The 19658-nt window shown below is 44.3% G+C and overlaps 1 long non-coding RNA gene across 1 annotated transcript in view; it reads left to right on the forward strand.

The window, feature by feature from the left end:
- Positions 1 to 329: 329 nt before the first annotated feature.
- LOC146181805 (uncharacterized) overlaps positions 330 to 19658 on the forward strand; it is a 29163-nt gene continuing 9834 nt past the window's right edge. The window contains exons 1-2 of the long non-coding RNA XR_014700292.1: positions 330 to 614; positions 2534 to 2717. This is a non-coding gene — a long non-coding RNA (uncharacterized LOC146181805). The remainder of the gene's footprint in view (positions 615 to 2533; positions 2718 to 19658) is intronic.

Here is a 19658-nt window from a genome sequence, read left to right on the forward strand (position 1 = left end):
GGGCAGACCAAAGCACCCCAAAAGATAGAAAACTAAAAATGAAAAAGTAACGATAAGCGGGGAAGAACAGAAAAATAAATATGGAAGGACGAAGGGAAAACGGAGGGGAGCTGGTTGAGGAGTCCCAGTGGGTCTCACGAGAGGAGGGAAAACAAAACAAAAAACTGCTGTCTAGGCGAGAGTGCAAGCCTCTTGCCGGTCACAGACCAATCATAAGCGAGAGATGAGCCCGAAAGCGCCGCGTCGGGTGGGAGAGCGCGAAGAAAAAAAAAAGAAAAGGCTTGTTTGAAGCGGGCGATGAGCCAATCGTATCCCCCAGATCGCGAACGAACGGCTTGAAAACAAGCTCTTCCGCGAGCTGCTTGCCGGGAGAGTGTGAGACGTGCCGGAGACGAGGGACAGGCGCCGCGCTTGAATCGCTCTCGAACGTTGCTGCAGCGGTCCCTGGTCCTGCGAGCGCACAGGATAGTACACCCGTAGCGAAAGCTTGGGACGTTCGCCATCTTCGGCTGGCAACGATGGCGTCCTTCGATTCGCGCGAGGGGCAGAGTTTATTTGTCAACTACCTGATACTGATCGTGCTCCTGCTCATCTTATGGGTTCTTTACGTCGGAGTGAGTATGAATGTGATTTGCCATTAATACGTGCTGTCATTACGCGTTACTAAACACGCGTTTTGCTATTAGCCGGTGCAACGGTTGACTCAAGCATGTTGGGCACCGTTAATTCCGAAACTAAAGTTTGGTCGCATATTACATCGTTATTACTCGAATGGTTTTAATTTGTTTTCAGTTTTTCTTTTTGATTCAAAATGGCACCAATGGCCTGTATGTAATTTAAACCATGATTACTCTTTAAGTGGAAAAAACCCTCGTGTAGTTTGTCGGTGCGCACTATTTCGCTAAGTAACCAGTTCCTGTTTGTCGGGATATTCTTAACTTTGTCGTTGTGAAATATAGAGCAAGTCTAGAGCAAGTCGGATGACTTATTACGTTGCTTATGCAACTGTTTCAGAGAACGACGCAGAGGGATGCATGGATGCTGGCTGAATCGTACGGCAATTATTCTACGTTCTGTTTCGGTGGCTCATTAAATTGATAACTTCTGATGATAAGAACGGTGGAGTTTGTGAGAGCCAGAATTAGACCACACTTCGATAAATGTAGGTTTACCCGGCAGATGAAGGCTCCCTTTGCAGTCACAGTACGTGATGGCATGACCATCTGGCACAGTGTGGACCTCGGCGTCTCTCAGCGAAGGCAGTGCAACAATGCCTTCCTACCCATTATTTCGCCCACACTATTTCCTACCCTACCCGATGCTTTCCTTTGTATCTGTGTCCCCTGTCCCAACAATGCAGGGGAGCTCATACGCACGCCAAGTGTTGGGTTCGAATCCATGTCACGAATAGACCACTGCAAAGAACGTTTTCGGAGTAAGATTAATGCATGCACACTATCGCTCTCAATATGAGCAGTATACACGAGCTTTCACGAAGCTTTGAGAATCCATCGGCGCTGGGAATGTATGCATTCAGCAGTCGAAGAGAACAAGAGAGCCCTTGTATGTTTACGCAAGCTGAATGATTCATATAAGAGCGCACTTACTTGCTACAACGTGTAAGCCTCGGCTAGGCTAATCCATTCTAGATGCGTATGCAGTAGCTTTAAGCCTGAACGAAGTACATACACTCAGGCTTCTTTTCTTTTTTTTTTCTGCCTGCGCTAGTAATATTGAGTTTAGTCCTCGGCTTCAATGATGATACCGCTAAAGGAACCCTGTATAACATTTCATGTGAACATTTAGAAGATGTATCGATAAGAATGCTTTATTAAATTCTGTCCATCAGAACAACAGTCGAATGAAAGGAACAACAAAAAACAAAACAATGCTTGAAACGTTTTATTATTTGCCAGAGTCATACTTTTCATTACAGTCTCATCAGCAGCTGTCTTTCCTTACAGTGCGCTTAAGGCATCTACGTGTAAAAGAGCATTTTTGAAGAAGCTTGCCAAAGTCACAGACTCTGTTCTGTGTTGCTATCGTTAGAATTGAATTCCATAAACTGTGTTTCGGTGAAAAAACAGGAGCAGAGAACTGACTGAATTAACTGGCAGAAAACTTTAATTATCACAGACAAACTTTAGGCACTTTTATTTATTCTTATTTATATCACTCCGGTGTTCAGAAATCGACTTCGCCCTAAAACCAATCAGGCTACTTTTAGAGCTTCGAAGGGTCAATCAGTGCCTGATTAGCTTCAGTCATTATGCATTATTGAGCAACAATTGCCAAGGTACTGACTTTTTAACTGCGTTTGGTTACAACCTTAACTTGGGCTTGATTTTAGGGAAAAGAAAATGATGACTTCAGAGCGCTGGAGTTTTCTGAAGAGTGAACTCCGCCAAGCTTACAAATCTTATCGAACCTGAGCCTGTGTCATTGTTTAACCTGTGTCAAACCTGTCGAACCTGAGCCTGTGTCATTGCTTAACCTGTGTCACCCTGTCTAACCGCGCCACCTCTGTCTCCAGGGTGATGCGCGTGGTCACAGCAGAACCTGGCTCCGTCCTCCTCCTCCCACCCTCTAGGCACCTCCCCACATAGCGAGAATACCTGCGGTGACGTGGACCCCCATAGCACGTCACGCACACCAAGACAGCTCTCTCGCTAGCGCAGTTAGCTCGTAGTGCGGAGCGAAACGCGCTTCGCCAAAGTGTAAGTTAACCCTGCCATTTTTTTTCTTGCTGCCGAGCTTTGCCTGTAGCGGGGAACTTGGCTAGTTGCCACAACACGTCAGGGCGCACGTATGAGCACGTTTGAGCGCTCGTATGAACAGGTCTGTGCTCCCGTATAGTTACTAGCCATGCATAAATAACCTCAGTGAGAAGTGTTATGTAACTAGTAAAGAGCAGAGACATTACACTGCCAACTAAGATCCGTATAACTCGTGCTATGGTCTGTCCAGTTGTGATGTAAGGATGCGAGACTTGGACTGTGAAGAAGGCTGACCGCCGAAGAATTGACGCGCTTGAATTGTGGTGCTTGCGGAGACTCTTGAGAGTTCTTTGGACGGCCAGAAGATCAAATCAGTCGATATTGTCGACCATAAACCCTGACTGCTCATTGGAGGGTCAAATTCTAAAGTTAAAGCTCAGCTACTTTTGGCCATCCGATGAGAAGAGAGGAGTCGCTGGAGAAAGATTTATGTTGGGAAAGGTTGAGGGTCACCGGAGAAGGGGTAGGCATTGAGCGCGATGGTTAGATGGCATCTTTGAGGCGCTGCAGATGAAGTTATGTGATGTTAGAAAGATAGTGAGAGACCGTAAAGCATGGCGTGATATAGTTCATATGGTCACGAAGAGTCGGAAACGACTGAACGACTGAACTGAACTGAATTTTGCTAATAAAACTGTGCAGCAGCAATTTCTGGGCTTTAAATGCGTACATAGCGCATTTATCAGTATCGAAAAGTACCAGGAATATTCGCGAACACGGCATGATGATTTATCAACATTATCAGCAGTAAGCCAAAGAGGCGTGCTCACTGACCTCGAAAAGTGCATCGGGGGGGGGGGGGGGGGGGGGGGCGTTTGTTTAACAGGTTACTATAATTTTGCACCCATTCCGGGGCTTATCTGTTTTAGGTACCATTTCAGGTTTTCAAAAAGCCTAAATGCTTTCGCTTATGAAGGAGTAAAAGTTGTTGTTTTTTTTTCTTTCTGCGTGCATTATGCAGTAACGAAAATAAGAACTTTCTTTACTTATCTGAGCAACAAGGGCAGTTTTTTGTACTTTTTATTTTCTCCCTGCTTCCTTCTCGCCCCTTTAGTGTTACGCCTCAGGTTTAATAACTGATCCGCAGAGTAATAGTTTTTGCCAGGTATCGGCCACTGTCTACTATAAAGAAAAGAAGTTTAATAATAAAGGCTTCGGTTTTATGCGAGTTGCCCTAGTAAGAGACCCTGGATTAGACTCGACCAACTGGCCTTCTTTAAAATAGCCTATAATCCTGGCTCTAGAACTAAAGTGAGTTCATAGTTTTTGCTTAACGTAGTTTTCATGTCTTAAAAAGAGAACACGACAGTCTCTTAACCTCTATTTCTACTCCTTTTCAAAAAGCGTGCGTAGAAGCACTGACAATACAGGACAGAAATTATCTTGGAGTGCGAAAGCTACAGAGTTATACTTCATATCTTACGTGTTTTCCGTGGCTAACAACCAGACGTCTTGTGCCGAGGCCATTTCTCCAACTGACACAAAACCCACAAATGCATTTCATCTACGTAGCAAGAGCTTCCACCGACGTAAGTCCTTTACGTCGTTGAGACTGCACTTTTAGAAAGAAATCTACGTCATGAATTTCATCACTTGCTTCGTAGAAGCTTAATGACTAACGTCTCTCCTTGGGAACTTGGATGTTTAACTGTTGCTCTGTTCAAATTTGAACAACCTCAAATTTCGCTAAGTCACATTTTGAGATCCAACTCCCGTCGTCACGACTGACACGTTTAAATATAGCTTACCCACAAATTTCATCATCTTGACGGGAGAGCGAGCCTGGCTGTCAGTCTCAAATGAACACTAAATAAAAACCTGTTGCAAATGCACTGAGGGCTGAATTTGCCAAGAGATTGAAGTAAGGGTAAGTATTTATCAATAACGGAAGTTTTCTAACGTATGTCACCTTTCGAAAGCTGCCAGTGACAGTTTGCAGCGTGCATGCTGCACAGTGCTTCGTCACCTGGCACGATATACTTTCGTTAGTTCGCATGTGGTGTGTAATATTACGAATTACAGACAAATGGGGTAAGTACAGCGGGGGTCATGTATTACAGTGAGGTCCCTAAGAATACATGAAGCATTTTGTTGTGCTATCTACTTTTCAACAAGCCTACTTCGTATTTGTCTGAGACTGCGACGTCAGCGTTTCATTTATAAGTGTAACGGCCTTAGAGTTGGCACCTTGTAGTAACGTTTCTGTGTGTACTGAAAGCGTAACGGCTCCTCATCATTTGTGGACACAAACACCAAATTCTTCACTTCACTAAGCGCGCTACGTCGCCAACTACTCCGCCGTATACTTGTTATCTTAGCAATGAAAGTTGCAGTACCGTGCACTTAGCGACATCGAAATACGTTTTATTTTCTAGATTAGGCTCAGTGCGCGATCACAAAAAGCCCGTGAGGCATGATTACCCCAGTGGTTTAAATTGAAATTTTGCTGGCAGCACAGTCCGTGTTAACCCAACAGCCATAAATATTTTTGTCCCACAGTCCATGCGCTTGGTTCTAGGACACTCCATACGCTTTGTGCAAAAATGAATTGTGCTTTTTATTTTTTCTTCGAATTTGTTGCCATTGAAGCGGAAGCTTCAGCTGGAGTCAGAAATTAAATCGCCGAATTCTTAACGCTGTTGGCGTTACAAAAAAGCCAGCGCCTGTCCGTCACCCGACCGTAGTATGCCGGGTTATTACAGCTGTCAAACTGACAGGTGCAAGCCAGTAAACGAACACTTCTTCGGCCGAGATAGTTAGGGCCTCTGAACTTTGCATTCCTCTCGCCAGCTCTGTCATCCGTTTCGCTGCGACCCACCCATTACGTGCGCCTGTAAAGCGTGCTTTGCCTGTTAGACAAACCAGTTATGCAGCAAAGCCAATTTTGATACGCGTGATGTAGCTTTGGCTGTTGCTGCCTCTGTTCCACGACACGCTGAAGAGGCGTTTTAGAACAATGAAAGTCGTAAATTAAAACAAATAAAACTATACACAACGCCAGTTGCAGCCATAATCTTCCACCAAAGTCAAGGTGAGACCGAGGACGACATTAAGGATACACCAGTCGACGATATCCCGTTGAAGTACTCCGGGAATATATATATATATATATATATATATATATCGAAAGGCCTGCTCTCACCTAAGCCTAAAGGGTGATAAAGTTATCATGTTGAGTTCATTACTATACGAAGAGCTACTGAAGCACTGGACAAGGTGTGCTTTCTTATGAATGCTTTCAGTTTAATAACTGCAACTTCTGCGCTATAAATTCAATCACATCACTTTCGTGCAGCGAGTCAGTGCGCTGTAATGAACAAGACAAGTATTACTAGTTGAAAAAAATCTATGTCGTTTCGAGTTTCGGATAATTAAACACCCGAGATGCACGCGAGTTCTTTTTTTTTTTCTTTAACTTTACAACAAACTGGAATGGTAGGATTACGCCTTTTTGTATGCTTTACAAGGCTCACATCTGCCAGCTCGCGCATAATTCTCTAATTAAGAATTAACAGAACTGATGGAAAGTAGTGAATGGTTACCTTGAACTGCGAAAAGATACCGCTCTATAATAGAAGGCCACAATAAGCCGAGTAAGCGTCATATGCTACTGCGCTTCTCCTGGCCATTCCGAATGAAAATGGTTTCTCGCTGACATCATCCTCAGCTCTCCATCAGTTACGAGCCGCCGTCTTTAAATCGCGTACACCTGGTCGAACACGTCACAGCGGCAGCTATTTTACAAAGCAAAAATAAATAAATAATAAAAACACTTGGCCTCGGACACGCGTTGAACCCTTACAAACCCAAACAAGCAGCGCTTGGGAAATCAGGCTAAAGCTGGTCGCGTTATGGGCGCCAAGAACGTCGGGCCCTGGTCTCAAAATAAACACCCCGCTGTTCTTCTTCGTGCCTTCTCTCCTCTTTTTGTTGCTTTCCTTTCCTCCGAGCCGTGAGGACCATCTGTCAGGCTCTGAACAGGCTAGGGGCGAACAGGAACGCAGAGGTCGCGAGGGAGCAAAATAAGACGACGGGGCAAGCACGTCTGCTCTAAGGCGTCTCTTATTTCTCGCGATGGCCGTACTGTCCCAGTTACTCACTTTGTGTGCTTACTGGAACAAGCATGAATAATAAACCAGCGTCATAGCCGGCAGTTAGGCCATCGACTCCTTCGCCTACAATCACTTTCTTATGGTGAACATAAAATCGACCTGTAAAAGTTGCAATTCGTTCTTCCTAAACGCCATGATAATCTAGAAAGGACATTTAACTACAAAATATGCGTGATTTAAGGTGTTGGTTTCAGAATGCGATACTTGCCAGGGTTGTCCACTGACTTTGGATCCCCAACTTGGGATGGAGGAGTGAAAACGATAACAGTCGGATACAATTTGAGAGAGAAGCGGCAAATGTGCCTAGGAGGCCCTTCATCCAATTTCGTCGACTGATTTTTCTTGATGAGGCGAGTTCATGCGATTAGGCCTTTGTGAATTTCTTTTCATCTATCACACCCTGCTTTGTCAAGCTAGCATGGTTGAAGGGATTATCCACGACGTCATGAGAATGGTCGGCTCTCTCTCTCTCTCTCTCTCTCTCTCTCTCACACACACACACACACACACACACACACACACACACACACACACACACACACACACACACACACACACACACACACACACACACACACACACACACACACACACACACACACACACACACACACACACACACACACACGCACACGCACGCACACACACACACGCGCACACACACGCACACGCACACACACACACACACACACACACACACACACACACACACACACACACACACACACACACACACACACACACACACACACACACACACACACACACACACACACACACACACACAAACAAACGTATTGCTGCAAACATTACAGAGAACCTGGCTCCTTGCCATTTACGTACTGAATTTTGCCCCGATTTTTGTTTTTCTCCACATAACTGAGGGAGCGCTAGTTTTGGTACCGCCTCTATAGAAAGTGAAAAGGGCGAAGAAGGGGATAAGGGAGAGGGAGCGGCAGATGCTCGGAGGCTGAACTTGAAGGATGATATGAGGAGAACGTGTGGAAGAGCGGTTGTTCAGGGGAGAGGAATGCGCGCGACTCCACCTGCTGGCGACAGGGGAGGACACATCTCGGTCCTCCCGTTTTAGACTTGCTATACGTATACTCGGAGTCGGTGAGAATGGAGAGGGTACAGGCGCGCAGACAGGGCGAACTGTCTCCTTCCGTAAGTACGGTGTTTTCTTCACGCTCCCCTCCTCCCATTTCTAGGTCACTAAAAATATGGGACTGAGGCACTTCCGGTGGATTCTCTCAGAGTAGCTTAGTAGAAGGGCTTCTCAAAATGGAGAGGATGACAGGGGTTTGGTTGGAATGCTTGAAGCGTGTGTCGCAGAGGAAATGCCATCTGCATGAGCCGCTAAGCTGCTGTCGAGTTGAAACCTATTGCAAGAACCCAACGTACAGGGAATATGGCAAAGTGTAACCATCACAACAAAAATACTGGAAAGGTCATCAAATAATCGAGGACAGTGCGCCCATTACTGAACATTCGGCTATGATTGCTGCTTCATTTTGCATCGAGCTTTAGACGTTGTTTAGGCACTAGCTGCAAGGAACAAGGGAAATATCAGCCCCCCCCCCCCCCCCCACACACACACACACTTAAAAAAAAAAAAAAGAAGATCCAAAGCCAGTAAAGTATGCTGGGCGTACGTGCAATCCACGGTCCCCCATGCATATGAGCCGTGTATGAATGATTCAACAGTGGGGGCCTTTCATAAGCGACTGGTGTATGAGTGAAATGGATGTGACAATAGGACGTGCTCGGAAGTAAAGCTGCGAGGACTAATGTGACCAACGGGTCATGTGCCTAGCCAGCCATTTACCCATAAACTTATTGATCGCGTAACCTACGAGTCTCAGTGGTCACAACTTCAATCTCCCGACCAAATTCACCTGGCAGTCTTCGACGTGACGCTTAGGTCACCAATTGGTCATGCGAACTCGGCCATGTGACCTTTCAGTGTAATGACTTCAATAATAGGGTTTAATAATATTATATCGCTGCCACGAGTACTCAGCGACGTGTCTTGAAATATGAGAAGTTGGTCTATAGCAGACGACACTACAAACATAAGTTTGTTGGAGTATTCAGAATGAATTTGCGGTATATCTGTGTTTATGAGTGTACCGGTGAACAAGGGAATAAAGCTATAAAAAGAGAAAGAGAAAAAAGAGTAGGCAAAAAATCACACCTCGACAGGCAGAGGGAGTAGCTGCGTCACGTGACGACTATACGACACTGAGGTCGAGGGAAAGCTAGCAGACGACGCATGACGCACAGTTATAAGAGTTGTAAAAGTCACACATCGCCTAAGAATCATCTCCTTAATGTCCAATTAACGCGAGGAAGCCGTTGAAATAATCCGACAGGTCTTGTGAAAAACACCCGTTTAACTTTAGACTGATCGCTGAATCAATGCGCGCACTCGTCGGAGAAATCCGGAAATACTCGTAACCGTAGATCCCATAACTTTCAGCCGGAAGGCAACAGCGAATCGGGCCAACGTCAACAGCGGCATAATCAAGTCATGACGAGCGAAGCTAAGCCAGAGTAAACAAGGCGGTTTATATCCGGGCATCGCAAGTCGCCGCATGTGCTTGAATGCGGAGGACTCGTGGTGACGTTGAACTCCAGCTGGAGTAAGGAACAAAACACCGTCAGTAGCAGGAGATGCCGCGTAAATACTCTGTCGGCGCCACGGCCTCGCTTCACAGAGTGAACGACGAGACGAGGAAAGCCGAATTCTTGGCACGGGCCTCGGAATGAAAACGGGGAACGCCGCGCGGCTCGGCTCCATCACGCGCTGTGTACGAGGTCGCGCCAGGCTTAGCATACGACGGTTAGGGAACGCAGGCGCCTCTTACGTTGAAGAAATGCTTATTGAAAGTGGCATGCATTCTGGTTGCTTGGACATCGTCTATTTAAATGTCAGGAAAAAAAAATAATAGGATGTCGTCACAAGAAAGAATTGCGTAGAACACTTTGCGTTTACGTCCTATTTAATTGTTTTTTCTTATCAACTCCTTCTGACTATGAAGTGCCAAAAAATCTATTATTCAGCCTTGCTTCAGTGCTACTGCTGCATGGTCCGAGATGAAATTCGAAGCGTCCTTCTGAAACAGGCGAAAATTAAGTGTGTGTGTGTGTGTGTGTGTGTGTGTGTGTGTGTGTGTGTGTGTGTGTGTGTGTGTGTGTGTGTGTGTGTGTGTGTGTGTGTGTGTGTGTGTGTGTGTGTGTGTGTGTGTGTGTGTGTGTGTGTGTGTGTGTGTGTGTGTGTGTGTGTGTGTGTGTGTGTGTGTGTGTGTGTGTGTGTGTGTGTGTGTGTGTGTGTGTGTGTGTGTGTGTGTGTGTGTGTGTGTGTGTGTGTGTGTGTGTGTGTGTGTGTGTGTGTGTGTGTGTGTGTGTGTGTGTGTGTGTGTGTGTGTGTGTGTGTGTGTGTGTGTGTGTGTGTGTGTGTGTGTGTGTGTGTGTGTGTGTGTGTGTGTGTGTGTGTGTGTGTGTGTGTGTGTGTGTGTGTGTGTGTGTGTGTGTGTGTGTGTGTGTGTGTGTGTGTGTGTGTGTGTGTGTGTGTGTGTGTGTGTGTGTGTGTGTGTGTGTGTGTGTGTGTGTGTGTGTGTGTGTAACATGCTGAATCCATAAAATGAACACTTTTTTTTTCATTAGGAAATTTATACATCTTGCTGTATTTAAACGGGCTTGCCTTCTGTATATCAGGAAGCTTGGCTATATTGAACAGTACACTAAAGAAAGTTATAAATAGTGATTAATCATTTCAATAAAAGAATAAACATTTCCCTCGGCCAATTAGCCTAGTACAAGTAAAGTTACAGCTCGTCACACTTGCAGTTAGAAAACTTATGCTGGCACTGAAGCAGATGGTTTATATAGAAGAAATTTTTCGAAAAAAATATTGCTGTATTGTTATCACTTTCACTGCCCAATTTATGGATTTACCTTTCTTACAAAAAATAATTACTATACTAACGCTTACAGAACCACTTGTAGCACTCATTAAAATACGCAAAGAGATTCACATTTTTATTCTTCTTGGGGAGACAAGAAGTGTCTGACACTTCCTTCTTTCGTTGTCTAAAGCAAGAAAGACGTGCGGATCGCAAGGCTTGATAGGAAGGGATGTTTAGAGAATGAAAGTGATTTTTGATCTGTGATTGAGCCCAAAGTCGTATTTGCGCTGAACTGTGCACTGCACAAGTCGTGGTCGGTACCGGTATCAGATCATTTTAATGCTCGCTCGTAACAAACGGTGTTATATTCTGCACGCAGGAGCAGACAAGTGCGCTATTCCACTTTGCCATATACCGGGTGCTTTAGTGAACTTCGCCACAAATTATTAAAATAGACATTTTGAGGGGCATAAAGTTTACTTTTCCGCTGTAGTCATACACAGGTGTTACGGATGTAAGAAGACAGGTGACTCATGCTGGTTGACCTGTTAAGGCGAAAGCCTTAATGGCTCATGCTGTCGTGGACAAAGTGTGTCCCGCTTTTGAGGCGGCTCTGATTTGCCGAGGCGGGATGACGTCAAAGAAGTCTCGACCAATCATAGAGCACCGCCACAGTATGCGCGAATGCGTCTCATTAATGACGATGTAATTAAATATGTAATTACTAATTGATAAAGTATTTAATTAATTACTAATTGACGACTAAACAATCAATTCAGTAATAAACTAATTAATGCTTAATTAATTGCCAACTTAGTGAATAATTTATGTCTAAATAATTAATCAATTACTATAGTCCTAGTTTCGCAGCAGATGCAGCACTCAGGCTTTCGCCTTTCACTACTTTAGTCGCTAAAGTCCCTTGCAATTTTTTTCATAGTTACCTTTTTAGCGTGACTGTTCGGAGCCTGGTTTCTATTAGAGATTAGGGGATTTTGGTTTTAGAATTCATAAATCGCAATTATCTTCGGCGCTAAGTTTCAACAAGCCGGCCCTGAAGGATGACTTTCAAAAACCTCCTTTCTTTGTTGCGCTTTCAGCATAGCGCAGGTTTTGAAAGGCGCGAAGTGCCGGCCCCGAACAAATATGTTACGAATGATATGGCGTAGATAAAAGTGACTGTGTACAAACAATATAAATCTCTCTGATAAAGCCATTAAGGCTTTAAAAAAAAGTCAGGAAATCGGTCTTCGATTTCACTCTCCTAGACAGGGATGGTCGTTCACCAAAAGTCTTGTCTTTTCCTGTTCTGAGCCTACTGAGACGTGTCAGACTTGAGGTGTATCACGTAACTCAGGAGGGTCTCCTTGGAGAGAGCCTGTAGTAAGACGTCTGCGTCCCAGTGCACCATACACCCACGCCCCCTTGTTCGCGTGTGGCTGTTGGTGAGGCCGTATTTTTAGCGCCCCAACCGCAGTGCGACGAGGGACAGCGTCCGAAAATAAAGCGTTAGACAATCGGCGACTTGGAGGCAGGAGTAAGGTGGAAGAGGAGTGCTGTCCGGAGCCGAACATCGATGAACACGGCGGGACAGCAACTGATGCAGAACAACGCGGTGACGCCGCTCACGTACGCTCCGAAGGCAGGCGCGACGTGCTTCAAGCGTGTGGAGCCGCGGAACACTGTTCGGTGTGCTTTTAAGAAGGAGCTCACCAGAGTGTTGTTGACGTGACGTAAATGCGCTGGCCAGGCGTTAATTTTAAATGTAATTCTGACTGCATTTCCGATAAACCCTATTTAACAGGCAAAACGTCCTACAGCGCCTGTTATCGGCGCGCCTCGCCAACGACGAATGAGAATGCTGTGAGACAATTTTTGAATTTATTTTTCAACGTTTCAGTTTCGGTATGCCAACGTGTATTAGTAATGGCCAAGCATCAGGTAGAGTTCAGAAATCAATCAATCAATCAATCAATCAATCAATCAATCAATCAATCAATCAATGCGTGTAATGTGGCAGAGGTCGAAGCAATACAGGAAAGGGAGAGAGAGAGAAGGAACTTTTATTCGTCCAACAGAGTGACTATCCCGCTCTTCGGGGGTTAGACCCGGAAGGTGGGACAGTCCCCTTAGTTGCAGGCCGGTAGTTCTCGGACTCCGGCGGCATCTTCGGTCAGTCGAACAATTAAGATTCTTTTGAGCGTGTAAAATTACTCTTGAAATGCTAGTAAGAATTAGGCTTTTTTTTTTTTTCTGCGCGGTCTCAATTCCTTTTACAAGTTCGATACATAATTAAGAATTTACTTCCGCAGTGCGATTCAACTGCTTCCTTTCTCACAGGTTGTGCCTATAAAGTTATGGCCAAAGCTCGCAACCTCAGTCATTTTTACCGCAACCTACATCTTTATTTTTTCCCGTGCACGCGACATGGATTAAATAAAGAACCGGAGGAGATGTTTCTCTGATATCTAACAGAACTCAATGGTGTGGGCCATGCGGCAATGCTCTGGTCTGGTGGGCGACCGATGTGGTAGCCCAAGCTGCGCGGGTGTCTGTTGCGCGCTCATCAAAGCCCTGAACAGCCCTCAAAATTATTGGTTAGTTATAAAAAAATCCCTTTTTTAACCAGCTGAGATGAACACCGTAAGATTGAATCGTTCTTTGCGTTCAATATGGTATGCGACGCGATCTCTTCAGTACCAATTCATGGAGCCGATATTGCGGCTGCACTTGCCACAAACTGTTAGCACGCGTTAGTCGTGTGCCTATTCTTGTCCTCAGGCGACTCGTTTCTATTAGCGCAGTGTTTTCTGCTATGTTATTTAAATGGATGCAATCAAAGGTATCTAGAAGGTGCCAGAAAAGATAATGGGACATAGCTCCTAATTTGATCACTCGCATAAAAAAAAAAGTCACCGACAAAAGCACATATAACTAGAAAATAAAACGCATTAATTTATACGAAAGCCGAATAGGCCATTTTATGCCCAGCAACTAAAGGCAGTGCAGCATGCTAGGCGATGACCATGCCATTGCGACAAGCTTGCTTTTATTGACAGTTTTAACTAAAATGAAGCCATGTTGTAACGCAAAAATTCCCTATAAAACTTTATGCGCATTTTATGCACGGCCATTAAAGACGGAGCAGCATGCTTACGCTATCGCCATGCCATTGCGACAAACTACGCAATTTTTACACACACTTTAGAAAAGCTCAGCCGTACTATAACGCCAAAAACCCCCACTGAAATGTGGAGCGCGAGTTATTTTTGCGTGATTAATTGCTGAACGTAATACTTCGGTAGCGCGCTGGATAGGAATTGTGTTGGCCGAGTCTCGCTCCGGTCCTCACCGACGCACACGAGGTCGGTGTTATTTCGGACTCCCCCTCCCGGCCGAGCCAGCCACGGGAGCACAACGCCCTAAATATAAGAGAGAGGGCACCAGTCAGTGTGTTCTAGTCACAGCTAGCGGCCCAAATCCCTTCAGTGCGCGCTGTCTTCAGATGCCACGACAGCCTCCAGCCGCCGCACGCCTATATATATGTATGCTATCGGGTCAGATTCCCACGCAGAAAACTCCCTGCGCTATTAGAGAGTTTTAGCGCACTCTTTTTCCACATCGTTACAGCAAGCGAATGCCCTCTAGGGGGCTGAAGGTAGTGCTGCACGTTAACGATATGCTAAAGCTCTCCACTCTTGGTTTGGTTTATGGGGTTTAACGTCCCAAAGCGACTCAGGCTATGAGAGACGCCGTAGTGGAGGAGTCCGGAAATTTCGACCACCTGGGGTTCTTTAACGTGCACTGACATCGCACAGCACACGGGCGCCTTGCTTTTCGCCTCCATCGAAAAGCGGCGTATAGCATACACATTAACTGCAACGAAGACTCGGGTGGCCTTGGCGTTTGACTATTGAGCCAGTCCGGGGTCACGGGTATATGAATCTCGATTCGGCGGAGGCAAAATGCAAAGAATGCTAGCGTGTTTTGCGATGTCAGTTCATGTTAAAGAATCACGGGTGGTCAGAATTACACCAGAATTCCTCGGCCGGCCCAAGTGCATAGTCGAGATGTTCAGCCCAACGTATACCAATACTAACAGTGCTTCGCAGCTCGACATTGAAGTCAGATCAGAAGAAAATGTGCACTTTCGCGGATTCTTTTACGTGGACACATAGATTTGATTGGTTTGTCACTGTGGCTGCATGTAAAATGGGGAAAATTCGCACTCTATATCTATGGGTTATGTTCTCGTTTGGTTCCATCCGAAGAGTATATGCCGTCGAAAATAATATGAAAAAGAGCTTTTCCATTAAAATGTACTCTCCAAATCTGTGTTAAGAGTACATATTTTTCCGGGGCTATTTTCATCTGGACACAAGATATCTTTATTCTCTTTTCGAGAGCGATGTAAAGTAAAATAGAAATGGCTACTGAACACAGGTCAAGAGCTAAATTTAATGCTGCCCATATACCTGTCTTAGTTCGTTTAAAATCGCAGATTTTTTGTGCGGAAGCCATAGACAGATGATGTCTCTTACTTCAAGGGTCGAAGATGAATGTCGATCTAAGCTGATTTGAAGACAAGTTTACATGTTTATTTTTAATTTTGGCATTTTTTATGGCTGAAGTATTAAACATAATTATGTTTCATAAGAATTTTTTCTTTCCCAAGGAATGTTAGCGGAAACATTTGACGAAAAGAAGTTTTTACGTACTGTCAAGAAACGTTAGGAATTGCGATTGCCTCACGTTGTCAAATTCACGCAGTTGTTAAGCTGCAACAAGAAAAATGGGCCTAAATAATAATAAAAAACTTTGTGTTTAATTGAAGGAATTTTCAGACATTAAATGGGACATCACTGACTACACAGCCGAGTTTGTTTAGGAACATAATAAGCATCATAGCAAACAAGAAATAAATGTAGCACTTGATACGATTAACGATGTTGAATGCAGGTAAAAAAATGCTACCTATTGGAACGAACCGTTTTTGCGCATGCAACGCACGAGCATTTTGAGTTGCGAATGTAATTTAGACCGATCGAGGCTCATCAGATTCACTTCACTAATTACCGCTGGGGCTGCTTCTTAATTTGCTGCTTTTTTTTTTTTGTTTTGCTTCGGTGCATTGTCACCACCGAGAAGTTTCCTCACCGCGAACGAAACTTACTTTGTTGAGATTCTCACTAGCTTCAGTGTTCACGGTATAAGCCACCGAACGGAATACAAGCAATGTAGCGTCACCTACAATGCAAGATCATATACCACAAAGAGACATTTCTCTAAACAATAACGCTTATTAGAAGATATCGTTTACACATTTTTAGGCATTCCGAATGTCGGAAAATTATTCAGATGCTACAAAGTGATGTACCACCTAGACATAAGGAGGATCCCAACATGATCGGGTACCACAGAGATTCCACCATCTGGTGCCCTAGAAAATAGGCTGAAAAATTAGGAGATGGGTAATCATGACACTGGTATGAATCCCGATTCCAAGTGCCGTTTGTTTACCCAGCAAATATGTAAAAACAAGTTGCATGTTATGAAATATGCATTTACGTGCAGACATCCTGCAAGTAATTATGTGCATTATATTTATAGCATATTTTATTGCTTTAGTGGAAATTTTTTTCAAAAAATTTAAATGTATTGAAATGTCTACCATATTTTAAAGACCTAAGCCAGGTAGCTCGTCGGCATAAATACATTTTAAAGACACTGCACGAAACAAAGACAATGAGCGTAAAGTTGTCATGACGAAATTCTAAACTCTACGTAATGCGTGTGCATTTATGCATTCGTTTTTATCGTTCGTACCTATTGTCTGTAGTGCTGTTCCGAGGCGAGTGCGAACCGACAATCTCGAGCCGCTGGAAGTGGTAGCGGAATACGTCCACTAAGGAAAGTAGTAACAGCAGATTAGCACCACGAGAGTGATAGATTATGAGCTTTACTTAGTTTCTTCACCTAAAAGAAATATAGAAACCAAACATATACAACATTTATCGGAGTATAGTTTCGTATATATCATTACTGCCGCAAGCGATTGGGAAACGGAATATGTTACCCGAGGATGTCGTTAGCTGTGAATCTCTGCACAGGTTTCTTTCTGATCTGCCATAATTTTTTTTATTTTGAGCCTTTAAGCTCTGATATTTGTGTTCCACTAGTTAAACAATTTTATTTCAACTTTACTCATGTTGCATTGGATGTTATACCACACAGTTTCATATTATCGCACATGATGATTTGTTTTCGACGTTATTTCTGTTGTGCAAGTTTTCTTTCGTAGTCGATGGATGCTTCGTCACGTGATTAAAACTATCATGATGTACCCTAATCATGAAACAGCCTCGAAAGAGGCTAGCAGCAGGTTCGAAATAAATAAATAAATAAATAAATAAATAAATAAATAAATAAATAAATAAATAAATAAATAAATAAATAAATAAATAAACAGGAAACAAACGTGACTTCCTGATACTCTAGGAAATCGAGAAAAAAATTGCTTGGGCAGGGCACGTATAACCAATGGTCGCTGAGGGCAACAAGCTGGATTCCAAGGGAAGGAAAGCGTAGAAGGTGGAGGGAGAAAGCTAGGTTGGCAGATGATTAGAAAGCTTCCATGGATTAAACTAATGCGACTGGCACAAGACTGGGGGGGATATGAGAAATGCCTCAGCAGTTCAGTTTAGTTCACTATACCTCGCAGTGGATGTCAGGCTGATGATAATGCTGATGAAGAAAAGAAAAACGAGAAAAGTAATAAAAGAATGCTACCATTTAACTAGTTTGCTACGAGCAAGAATTTAGCAAGTTGTTCCCTTTGGTGAATTTCATTTAAATGACAAAATGCGATCCAGCCATGCGCTGGGGACGAACTGAGGACGAACTGAAAGTGGCCCGTATCGACAGGTTACCACATCCTAAGGACAAATGCGAAGCTTTAACTAAAACGGTGCCTAAAACTATTGATTGTATCCATCGACACATTTTCTTGGTTCACGAAAATTAGAGGATATAAGCTACCTTGCCAACCACTCGAAAATTCTCCTGATCATGGTCATTCGTTTCTAATTTTGAATTGTAGACTGAAAAAACTTTTCAGTGCATTTTTATCAGCAATACACATATCGTTGACTACAGGACAAATGGCAATACACTCGCAGAAAACAACAACATTGTCGATGTCCCCTGTAAAAAAAAAAAAAAAAAGAAAAGAAAGAAACGAACAAAAAGCATGCAGTTGTACTCAGAGTCTCTTTAATGAAACATGCACACCAAGCGCAGTGTTTTAACAGAGTTGAATACAAGAAAAACACCCCACTAAACTCTGAACCATTTCTGCCCCCTTTTTTCAGGGAGACCATTAATGGGTAAAATGCGTAAGACGCCTCCCCACGTGCCTGCGGAGGTGTCCCACTGACGATGCCACTTAACACTGGCATTCTGAAGGTACACAGGTAAACACCTAACAACAACTCGCACTAACCGCATTCGACTGGTTGGTTGCGATATCCGCAAGCAAATAGACTGGAAACAACTAAAAAATGACACAAAAGTAACAACAAATTCTGCTTTTTTTTTTCTCCCACACTTCGTGAGTTTAACAATTTCTCCAAGCTTCATGGTCATTCACCTTATTCTACAAACCACTGTTCATACGTCCCCCCAAACCTACTACAACATTCGCCTTTAATTGTGACCCATATTTCCCCTCACCTACATGTTTACTAGAGAACTTTAGCATAGCGTCGTCAACAATGTGCTAACAAATACTATAACCGCTTGCCGCCATCTGCGCAAAGCTATAGGTGGCTGGCTGTAGCGGTAGACGATATCAACACAAAGTGAAACCATGGAGTGTACGGCTCGGGTAACGCTATGCAAAACCGCTGCACTCACAAGTGGTTCAGCGGTGTTACCAAATAAAAAAAAAAAATTCCTTGACTAAGCTTGTAACATTGGTGTCAAAATGTCTGCCGTTGTTTGACAGCCCACGCACGCAGGCTCACAAAATGCTGAGTGTGGTAGCTTCGCTTCCTCGACTACCTGCTGCGTCGAAGTGTGTGTCAAGGACCCCAAAGAAGCGGGACCGACTAATTCTGTTTTGAAGTACTGCTGCAAATGAAACTGCACTGAATTGAACATAATTCTACTACTATCAAGCGCTAAATATTCGTAAAAGGGAAACTGAAGAACCTTTCCAGGGAGATGAACGCCGGAAACGTCAACAGAACTGGAGCTGTCCAGCTGGCGAGACCCATCTGAAAATCACTGGCTCCGTTTTATCATTTGCGCCTGTTCCAGCCGTTGAGCAGTAATTTTACCAAAACAGAAATCTCCGCCATTGGTGCACGGTAAAGCTCGCTGACCAATCAAAACCGAGAGCTTTCTGCTTCGCTGACGTCACGAGGGCGATAATGGCGGCCGTTCGCGTCTCCACTCGTGACTAGCTTTGTATCAAAGCATTAATTTCCGCCATTAGTTCACGGTAAAGCTCGCTGACCAATAAAAACCGAGAGCTTTCTGCTTCGCTGACGTCACGAGGGCAAGAATGGCGGCGGCCGTTCGCGCCTCCACTCGTGACTAGCTTTATATCAAAGCAGAAATATCCGCCATTAGTGCACGGTAAAGCTCGCTGACCAATCAAAACCGAGAGCTTTCTGCTTCGCTGACGTCACGAGGGCAAAAATGGCGGCGGCCGTTCGCGCCTCCACTCGTGACTAGCTTTATATCAAAGCAGAAATATCCGCCATTAGTGCACGGTAAAGCTCGCTGACCAATCAAAACCGAGAGCTTTCTGCTTCGCTGACGTCACGAGGGCAAGAATGGCGGCGGCCGTTCGC

The sequence above is a fragment of the Amblyomma maculatum genome, chromosome 8, assembly GCF_055883805.1.
Source record: "Amblyomma maculatum isolate TAMU_Amacu chromosome 8, ASM5588380v1, whole genome shotgun sequence".
In the NCBI taxonomy this organism is placed as follows: Eukaryota; Metazoa; Arthropoda; class Arachnida; order Ixodida; family Ixodidae; genus Amblyomma; species Amblyomma maculatum.